Here is a 9,698-nt window from a genome sequence, read left to right as displayed (position 1 = left end):
ACGTTGGTGTATCATCACCTGCTGGCTAACGGGCCGACGTCATTCTGTAGTTTGTGTCCTTTATGATCTTAAAATTTTTTTTTTTGGAATGATCTTCAATTTTGTTTAACTGCCATTGGCAGATTGAGTAAAAACAACCGTTACGCCTAGGTCCCCCTTCGTTAAAGTGATGCGAGTTGACAAAGTGGAAGACGCAAGACCATCTTGGATTTTGACGTGGCGACCCAATTTTCAATAGCGTTCTCCCTTATGCGTAGATACACCCACACACCAGATTAGAAGTTGGTACTTCGCTTATTTTTCAAAATATTCCGCTCACAAGGTTCAGACATACATGGCGGTGGCCATCTTGGATTTTGACGTGGCGACCCAATTTTCAATAGCGTTCTTCATGCCTAGATACACCCACACACCAGAATAGAAGTTGGTACTTCGCTTATTTTTCAAGATATTCCGCTAACAAGGTTCAGACATACATGGCGTCAGACATGCATGGTGGTGGCAATCTTGGATTTTGACGTGGGTTGCACCCACACACCAAATTAGAATTCGGTCCTTCGCTTACGCACGCACGCACATTCGCACGCACACACTGACAGAGAGGAAAACCAGAGTCCCCCTTTCGCTCCACGGTGCGACAGGGGACAATAAATCGCACCAGTGTCCGAAGAAAGTGGTTCAGTTTCACATTTTTAATATGAAATAAGCAAAGCCGAGAAACTAACTAAACGCTTTAGAATTACCCATTCAAACCCATTACAATTTCCATGAAGAGACCACAATAGCAAGCGTTACGCCTAGGTCCCCCGTCGGGGAAGTGATGAGTTGACAAAGTGGAAGACGCAGAAAACATGCTGTGATATATTTTGCTCAAGGTTCAGACATACATGGAGGCGGCCATCTTGGATTTTGACATGGCGACCCAATTTTCAATAGCGTTCTTCCTTATGCCTAGATACACCCACACACCAGATTAGAAGTTGGTACTTCGCTTATTTTTCAAGATATTTCGCTCACAAGGTTCAGACAGGCTCACAAGGGTCTTTGTCTTTCCCTCGCGGTCCCCATGTGCTGTTTTTGTCTTTCCCTCGCGGTCCCCCTGTACTGTCTTTGTCTTTCCCTCGCGGTCCCCATGTGCTGATTTTGTCTTTCCCTCGCGGTCCCCATGTACTGTCTTTGTCTTTCCCTCGCGGTCCCCATGTGCTGTTTTTGTCTTTCCCTCGCGGTCCCCCTGTACTGTCTTTGTCTTTCCCTCGCGGTCCCTATGTGCTGATTTTGTCTTTCCCTCGCGGTCCCCATGTACTGCCTTTGTCTTTCCCTCGTGGTCCCCGTGTTATGTTTTTGTCTTTCCCTCGCGGTCCCCATGTACTGTCTTTGTCTTTCCCTCGTGGTCCCCGTGTTATGTTTTTGTCTTTCGCTCGCGGTCCCCATGTACTGTCTTTGTCTTTCCCTCGCGGTCCCCATGTACTGTCTTTGTCTTTCCCTCGCGGTCCCCATGTGCTGTTTTTGTCTTTCCCTCGCGGTCCCCATGTACTGTCTTTGTCTTTCGCTCGCGGTCCCCATGTACTATCTTTGTCTTTCCCTCGCGGTCCCCATGTGCTGTTTTTGTCTTTCCCTCGCGGTCCCCATGTACTGTCTTTGTCTTTCCCTCGCGGTCCCCATGTACTGTCTTTGTCTTTCGCTCGCGGTCCCCATGTACTGTCTTTGTCTTTCCCTCGCGGTCCCCATGTGCTGTTTTTGTCTTTCCCTCGCGGTCCCCCTGTACTGTCTTTGTCTTTCCCTCGCGGTCCCCATGTACTGTCTTTGTCTTTCCCTCGTGGTCCCCATGTGCTGTTTTTGTCTTTCCCTCGCGGTCCCACTGTACTGTCTTTGTCTTTCCCTCGCGGTCCCCATGTGCTGTTTTTGTCTTTCCCTCGCGGTCCCACTGTACTGTCTGTCTTTCCCTCGCGGTCCCCATGTGCTGATTTTGTCTTTCCCTCGCGGTCCCCATGTACTGTCTTTGTCTTTCGCTCGCGGTCCCCATGTACTGTCTTTGTCTTTCCCTCGCGGTCCCCATGTGCTGTTTTTGTCCTTCCCTCGCGGTCCCCCTGTACTGTCTTTGTCTTTCCCTCGCGGTCCCCATGTACTGTCTTTGTCTTTCCCTCGCGGTCCCCATGTGCTGTTTTTGTCTTTCCCTCGTGGTCCCACTGTACTGTCTTTGTCTTTCCCTCGCGGTCCCCATGTGCTGTTTTTGTCTTTCCCTCGTGGTCCCACTGTACTGTCTTTGTCTTTCCCTCGCGGTCCCCCTGTACTGTCTTTGTCTTTCCCTCGCGGTCCCCATGTGCTGATTTTGTCTTTCCCTCGCGGTCCCCATGTACTGTCTTTGTCTTTCCCTCGCGGTCCCCATGTGCTGATTTTGTCTTTCCCTCGCGGTCCCCATGTACTGTCTTTGTCTTTCCCTCGCGGTCCCCCTGTACTGTCTTTGTCTTTCCCTCGTGGTCCCACTGTACTGTCTTTGTCTTTCCCTCGTGGTCCCCCAGTGCTGTCTTTGTCTTTCCCTCGTGGTCCCCCAGTGCTGTCTTTGTCTTTCCCTCGTGGTCCCCATGTGCTGTCTTTGTCTTTCCCTCGCGGTCCCCATGTGCTGTCTTTGTCTTTCCCTCGTGGTCCCCATGTGCTGTCTTTGTCTTTCCCTCGTGGTCCCCATGTGCTGTCTTTGTCTTTCCCTCGTGGTCCCACTGTACTGTCTTTGTCTTTCCCTCGTGGTCCCCCAGTGCTGTCTTTGTCTTTCCCTCGTGGTCCCCCAGTGCTGTCTTTGTCTTTCCCTCGTGGTCCCCATGTGCTGTCTTTGTCTTTCCCTCGCGGTCCCCCAGTGCTGTCTTTGTCTTTCCCTCGTGGTCCCCCAGTGCTGTCTTTGTCTTTCCCTCGTGGTCCCCATGTGCTGTCTTTGTCTTTCCCTCGTGGTCCCCATGTGCTGTCTTTGTCTTTCCCTCGTGGTCCCCATGTGCTGTCTTTGTCTTTCCCTCGTGGTCCCACTGTACTGTCTTTGTCTTTCCCTCGTGGTCCCCCAGTGCTGTCTTTGTCTTTCCCTCGTGGTCCCCCAGTGCTGTCTTTGTCTTTCCCTCGTGGTCCCCATGTGCTGTCTTTGTCTTTCCCTCGTGGTCCCCCAGTGCTGTCTTTGTCTTTCCCTCGTGGTCCCCCAGTGCTGTCTTTGTCTTTCCCTCGTGGTCCCCATGTGCTGTCTTTGTCTTTCCCTCGCGGTCCCCATGTGCTGTCTTTGTCTTTCCCTCGTGGTCCCCATGTGCTGTCTTTGTCTTTCCCTCGTGGTCCCCATGTGCTGTCTTTGTCTTTCCCTCGTGGTCCCACTGTACTGTCTTTGTCTTTCCCTCGTGGTCCCCCAGTGCTGTCTTTGTCTTTCCCTCGTGGTCCCCCAGTGCTGTCTTTGTCTTTCCCTCGTGGTCCCCATGTGCTGTCTTTGTCTTTCCCTCGTGGTCCCCCAGTGCTGTCTTTGTCTTTCCCTCGTGGTCCCCATGTGCTGTCTTTGTCTCTTTGTCTTTCCCTCGCGGTTGTCAGCTCTTTCACGAGCCTCGATTCAGTATAGAAAAAAAGAAGAAAAAAAAGACATATATATGGTGGTGGCCATCTTGGATTTTGACGTGGTGACCCAATTTTCAATATGGTTCTTCCTTATGCCTAGATACACCCACACACCAGATTAGAAGTTTGTACTTCGCTTATTTTTCAAGATATTCCGCTCACAAGGTTCAGACATACATGGCATCGACATACATGGTGGCGGCCATCTTGGATTTTGACGTGGGTTGCACCCACACACCAAATTCGAATGCGGTCCTTCGCTTACGCACACACGCACGGACGGACGGATGGACGGACACAGACGGAGGGGAAAACCATAGTCCCCTTTCGCTCCGTGGTGCGACGGGGGACAATTACCCGTTAGAAACCACAATAATTACCCTTTAGAATTGCCCTTTACAACCCATCAGAATTGCCCTTTACAACCCATCGGAATTACCCTTTATAATCTTTTAGAACTCATTATAATAACCCTTTAGAACACTGGAATTAAACACGGTGGGCTAGAATAGAAAGGTTCTTCATTTTTAACGGACAGAAGTAGCCAAATATTGAAGTGGCTTCACCGCTTTGAAATTATCTCGCTCCTTTCTGCGCTTGCACAATTCGGACGAATTCAGAGCCGAAGCACAGTTAAACTACAAGTTCGTTTTGAAAATACAGTCGTGGCCAAAAATATTAGCACCCTTGCACTTTTTTCAAATAACTCACAATTTTCTCGAAAAATAAGTTGAAATTGACAAAAGTATTTAGTCTCCACAATTCTTTATTTCACCGTTAGTATAAAAAAAAACCTTTGCTTTTTATTTAGAACTTAATATATCCTTTTAAATCAGAAAATAAAAATAAATGGCATTGACAATTATTGACACCCTCGACTTAATATTTGGTAGCACGGCCTTTGGCCAAAAAACTGCAGTCAAGCGCTTCCTATAGCCATGAACGAGGTTCCTACACCTCTCTACTGGCAGTTTGGCACACTTATTGTGAAAACTGCTCCCGTTCTCCCAGATTTGAAGGTTGCCTTCTCCCAACTGCTCTTTTCAGTTCTCCCCACAGGTGTTCAATGGGGCTGGCCACTTCTGAACAGTCCAGCGTTTTGGCTTGAACTATTTCTGGGTGCTTTTTGAAGTGCGTTTGGGGTCATTGGCCTGCTGCAAGACCCATGACCTTCAACGGAGACCCAGCTTTCTGACACTGGGTTGAACATTGCGCTCCAAAATGCCTTGGTAATCTCCTGATTTCATGATGCCATGCACACATTCAAGGCTCCCAGTGCCAGAGGCAGCACAGCAACCCCAAAACATCACTGAACCTCCATGTTTGACTGCAGGGAAGGTGTTCTTTTCTTTGAAGGCTTCATTTTGTCTTCTGTAAACATAGAGATGATGTGCTTCACAAAAAAGCTCTAATTTGGTTTCATCTGTCAACAGGACATTCTCCCAGAAGGATTTTGACTTGTTCAGGTGTGTTTTGGCAAACTCCAGTTGGGATTTCTTATATCTCTCTCTCAGCAGTTCGGTCCTCCTGGGTCTCCTATCATAGAACCCTCTTTCATAGAGTTGGTGACGGATGGTGCACGTTGAAACGGTCGTATCTTGTGTCTGAAGGTCAGCTTGAATCTGTTTGGCAGTTGATCGAGGTGCTTTCTCCACCATTCGAACAATCCTTTGCTGCGATCTTCGATCACGTTTTCTTTTGCGGCCACGTCCAGGGATGTTGACTACAGTGCCATGGGCCTTAAACCTCCTGATGACATTGCGTATGGTGGACACAGGAACATCAAGATCTCTGGAGATGGACTTGTAGTCTTGATTGTCCATGCTTGTCTACACTCTTGTGTCTGACCTCCTCAGACAATTCTCTGGTTTTCTCTCTTTTCTCCATGCTCATTGTGGTACACACAGTGACACAAAACAGCAGAATGACTCTTTTTCTCCATTCAAACTGGTTGAATGAGTGATTTTTTTATTATATTGCACGCACCTGCAACTCACCTCAGGTGAGTTCAATTCCATTGTATAGGAGAATCACCAACTTGAAATCTAATTATTTCTAACAACTTCTAAAAGGTGCCAATAATATTGTCCGGCCCATTTTAGGATTTCTGTGTGGAATAAGCTAAGATTAAATAATTTTTTTCAGCTTTTTTTTTGCTTTATTCTACTGCAAACCAATGAAATACAAATGTGTATAACAAAATATTTTTAAATTTCAACAATTTTCTGGAAGAAATGGTGCATTATTTAAAAAAAGGCAAGGGTGCCAATATTTATGGCCACAACTGTATAACATTCAATTGAAATCAAGTCGTGTCTTGATCATAAACTGACGTTTGTGGACAGACTCAAAGTGAACCAATACACGGCTTTCAAAATAATGCATGAATACTAAACGAGGCCTTCTGCACATGCATCTCATTTATGTTGATCTTTTTCTGGCACACCTAGGGTGCCAGCCTAGGATCCTGGGTTCGAATCCCGGTCGATCGCTGAATTAACGCCAGGGGGGTTGACTCAGCCTGTCATCCTTCTGAGGTCGGCAAATTGAGTACCAGTTCACTGGTAATTCCCTGTTTGTCGTAAAAAGACTTGATCTGCTTAACAGAAACTTTCCGCCCTCAAGATGTCTCTGATTCCTTAATATCTCTTCCTGGTTACTCCCTCCTCCGGTATGATAGACCTGAGCCTCGGCCTGGTGGTGGGGTGGCTATCTTTATCAAAAACTCTCTTCCTCACTCTCCTTGCACTGCCCTCTTTCCTCCTCACCCCCAGGAGTACCTCTGGCTACGGCTCCCTCTCCGCTCCCACCTTTTGTTCAGATGTGTTCTGTACCGTCCCCCAAACAGTGATGACTCCATCTACATTTCACTGTCTGACAACATGGACCAACTTCTATCCACTCATCCCAACTCTCTCTTCCTCATATGTGGTGACTTCAACTGTCATCATGCCACCTGGTTGGGTGTGGGTTCCTCTCTCACCAGTCATGGCACCTCAGCAAAGGACTTCTGTGACTCACTGGGATTGACACAATCTGTCAATTTCCCGACCCGGATCTCAGCCAATGGAGTATCTTCTCTCCTAGACTTGGTTATGACAAACTTCCCTGCTAATGTCTGCTGCTCTTCTTCTGCTCCAATCGGTTCTTCTGATCATGTGCTTGTCAAAGTGGACATCTCTGGCCATTCTCAGAGAGCCTCCTCAGCGTCGACAAGTCTGGCATTTCACTCAGGCCGACTAGGACGGTCTTCAAGCAGCCATCAATCGTCTGGATTGGTCTCCCATCTCCACTGCCTCTGAAATCAATTCTTCCTGGGAATTCTTCCAAAGCAAACTGATCTCTCTCATGCACAGATTTATCCCATCTTGCCTTCAGTTGTCTTACCCTTCCTCCCGTCCGTGGTACACTGAATCTTGTGAGGAGGCAGTTGCCCTGAAACAACTTGCCTTTGCCTCTTGGAAGGCTAATCCAACTGAAGGCAATCTCAGTTCCTTCCACCAAGCTCGGAACAAGTGTGTGTCTACCCTCAGGAGTGCCAGGAAGCACTATCTCTCCTCACTCAAGAATGAACTCTCAAACCTGTCTCCTTCCTGCAAATCCTGGTGGCGTCTGGTCAAATCCGTTTCTGGTGTTTGTTCCCCCTCCATCCCCTCCATTACCTCAAATGGCCACACAGTTGACATCGCACGTGACAAAGCCGAATGCCTCAACTCTGTGTTTGCCTCAAAATCCTTAGTCCCAAACCCATCTCTCTCTGTTCCCACCTTTCCCAGTCGAACCCAGCTGCTCCTGAACTCTGTGTCCTTCTCTCCTGACAAGGTGGAGGAGTTTTTGTCAAACCTCGACTCTGATTCTGCAACTGGACCAGACGGCATCAGCCCACGGGTCCTAAAATCCTGCTCTGCCGCTCTATCTCACCCTCTCTCTGTTCTTTTCACCCTATCGTTTGCTCAAGGTCATCTGCCAGCATCCTGGAAATCAGCTAACATTACCGCTTTACACAAAAAAGGTGCAAAACAGATCCTTGCAACTACAGACCAATCAGCCTGCTCCCAATTATCAGCAAAGTCATGGATTTCCATCATTGCTTCGGATATGAAATCTTTCCTCTTCTCCAATGGCTTGATCTCTGATCATCAATTTGGTTTCAGACCAGGTCACTCTACTCTGGACATGCTGCTTCTGCTGTCTCAACAATGGATGGAGGTCCTCAATGTCAAACAGGAAATCAGAGCTGTCTCCCTTGACATATCACGTGCCTTTGATACGGTCTGGCACCCAGCTCTGCTCACCAAACTCTCCTCCTATGGTATCCATGGAAATCTCCATGCATGGCTTGCGGACTTCCTCTCTGGTCGTAGTCAACGTGTGGCCCTAAATGGATTTCTCTCATCTCCCCTTCCTGTTCAGGCTGGAGTTCCCCAAGGCAGTGTGCTGGGCCCTGTGCTTTTTCTGGTCTTTATCAATGATCTCTCCGACTCTCTGGAAAATCCTCTCTATCTCTTTGCTGATGACTCCACTCTCTGCCGCTCCATTCCTCTTCCCTCAGATCGGCAGTCTGCAGCCTCCTCACTCTCTGAAGACCTGGACAAAATCACAGACTGGTCAAACAAGTGGAACATGTCTTTCAATCCTGACAAATCTCACTCTCTTACTATGTCTGTCCGAAAAGATCGACTGGACAACCCTCCCATCCACTTTCTCAACAATCCTCTCCAAGAAGTTCTGTCGCTCAAGCTTTTGGGTCTCACTATCTGCCATGATCTTTCTTGGGAAAACCACATTTCCAAGCTGGCCTCCAAAGCCAGTCGCCGACTGGGCATCCTCCGTCGTGCGAAGTCCTTCCTCGGCACACCTGAGCTCCTCACCACATACAAGGCTTTCATCCGCAGCTCAATGGAATACTGTTCTCCCCTATGGGCTGGCGCTCCTGCCTCACACCTGGCCCGGCTTCACGCTGTTGAATCCAAGTCTTTCAAAATCATTGGAATCTCCCGCGATGAAGCTACCTCTGAGGGCCTTTCACTCACTCACCGCAGGCAGGTAGGTGGTCTTTCTGTCTTCTACCGACTCCTCTCCGGCCTTGCTCCCCCAGCTCTCTCTGTGCTCTGTCCCCCAAATATTCCTACAGGTCGCACAAGATCTGCCAGCAACCCTCTGATGGTTAAACTGCCGAAATCTCGGCTTTCTGCTCACCTTCACTCTTTCATTCCTCTTTTCTCCCGCCTCTGGAACAAACTCCCACACTCCCTTCAATCCCACTCCTCCCTCCAGGTCTTTAAAACAGCTGTTCACCACCATCTCTTATCTTCCCCCATCCAAAACCTTGATCTTTTCTACCCCCACTAATTCACCCCAGATCCACCTTTTTTAAAATTCCAACTTCATTCCTGGAAGTCCTGGCAGTGTCCATATGTTTATACCTCTCCCACCCCCCCCCCCCTTCACATGCCTCCCCCCCAAAGCCCTCTCCCTCCCACAGATCTCTCGATGTCTCCATGTCTCTCGGTCCCTGCTCTCAAATGTTGTGTTTGTGTCCTGCCCCCTCTCTCCCCATCTTGTCTACCGCTCCCGATGTTATTTGTTTTATGTGTCTGTTTGTCTTTCTGTGTGATTAATGTTCGCTCTTTCACGAGCCTCGATCTTGTATACAAAAAAAAAAAAAAAAGGCGACAAAAAGGGTTGGCGGCAGGAAGGGCATCCGGCCGTAAAACATTGCTTCAAAAAGGGGAACAAAAAACAACAACCACGGTTCCCGAAAAAGGCCAACCCCCGCTTGCGGGGAAAAATGGCCTCTAAAGGTGTTTTTTTTTTTTTTTTGTTTTGTTTTCTGGCTCACACGATATATGCTCTGCTGCCCTGATGACACCTGCATCCTGGGTTTCTGCGCATGGCCACTGAGCATTCTGGGGCAGCAGATTACGTCATATCAAAAATCACGTTGCTCAAACCCCACTTTTCGCTTTGCATGCGCGGGTAACAAACTTGCGTTACAGACACACATACGTGTCCCGGAAGTCAGTTTCCATATCAGACGAACAACCTTTTCGCAATTTTCTTTTCTCCGGCATCTGCAGGGAATCCATGCATGTTAAACCCTTATCTGTATGATTGGTGCATCC

Source organism: Myxine glutinosa, chromosome 10, assembly GCF_964187855.1.
Source record: "Myxine glutinosa chromosome 10, kmMyxGlut1.1, whole genome shotgun sequence".
Taxonomy (NCBI): domain Eukaryota; kingdom Metazoa; phylum Chordata; class Myxini; order Myxiniformes; family Myxinidae; genus Myxine; species Myxine glutinosa.
The sequence above is the reverse complement of the archived record's forward strand: the minus strand, read 5'-3'. Positions refer to the sequence as shown.